Here is a 1,103-nt window from a genome sequence, read left to right on the forward strand (position 1 = left end):
ATGGAGCAGGTAAATGAACTGAAAGAGAAGGGCAATGAGGCCCTGAGTGCCGGTGACATCGATGATGCCTTACAGTGCTTTTCAGAAGCAATTAAGTTGGACCCCCCAGAACCATGTGCTCTACAGCAATCGGTCTGCAGCCTATGCCAAGAAAGGGGACTACCAGAGGGGCTTATGAGGGTGGCTGTAAGACTGTTGATCTAAAGCACATAATATGGAAGCCCGGTTGGCAGAGAGGAAATTCATGAACCCTTTCAACATGCCGAATCTGTATCAGAAGTTGGAAAGTGATCCCAGGACAAGAATACTGCTCACTGATCCTACCTACTGGGAACTGATAGAGCAACTAGGAAACAAACCCTCTGACCTGGGCACGAAACTGCAAGATCCCCGAATCATGACCACACTTAGTGTCCTCCTTGGAGTGAATCTGGGCAGTATGGATGAGGAGGAAGAGGTTGCAACACCACCATCACCTCCTCCTCCCAAAAAGGAGACCAAACCAGAGCCAATGGAAGAAGATCTTCCAGAGAATAAGAAGCAGGCACTGAAAGAAAAAGAGCTGGGAATGATGCCTACAAGAAGAAAGATTTTGACACAGCCTTGAAGCATTATGACCGAGCCAAGGAACTGGACCCCACCAATACGACTTACATCACCAATCAAGCAGTTGTATTCTTTGAAAAGGGTGACTACAATAAATGCCGAGAGCTGTGCGAGAAGGCCACTGAAGTGGGGAGAGAAGACCGAGAGGACTATCGACAGATTGCCAAAGCTTATGCTCAAATTGGAAACTCCTATTTCAAAGAAGAAAAGTACAAGGATGCCATACATTTCTACAACAAGTCTCTGGCAGAACACCGAACCCCAGATGTGCTCAAGAAATGCCAGCAGGCAGAGAAAATCCTGAAGGAGCAAGAACGACTGGCCTTCATAAACCCTGACCTGGCTTTGGAGGAGAAGAACAAAGGCAATGAGTGTTTTTAGAAAGGGGACTATCCCCAGGTAATGAAGCATTATACAGAAGCCATCGAACGGAACCCATGGGATGCCAAATTGTACAGCAACTGAGCTGCCTGTTACACCAAGCTGCTGGAGTTTCA

General features: G+C 47.2%; 1 pseudogene; it reads left to right on the forward strand.

Annotated features, from left to right (window-relative positions):
- LOC102484521 (stress-induced-phosphoprotein 1 pseudogene) overlaps positions 1 to 1,103 on the forward strand; it is a 29,716-nt pseudogene continuing 28,613 nt past the window's right edge.

The sequence above is a fragment of the Tupaia chinensis genome, unplaced genomic scaffold (genome assembly GCF_000334495.1).
Source record: "Tupaia chinensis unplaced genomic scaffold, TupChi_1.0 Scaffold000028_1, whole genome shotgun sequence".
Classification (NCBI taxonomy): Eukaryota; Metazoa; Chordata; class Mammalia; order Scandentia; family Tupaiidae; genus Tupaia; species Tupaia belangeri.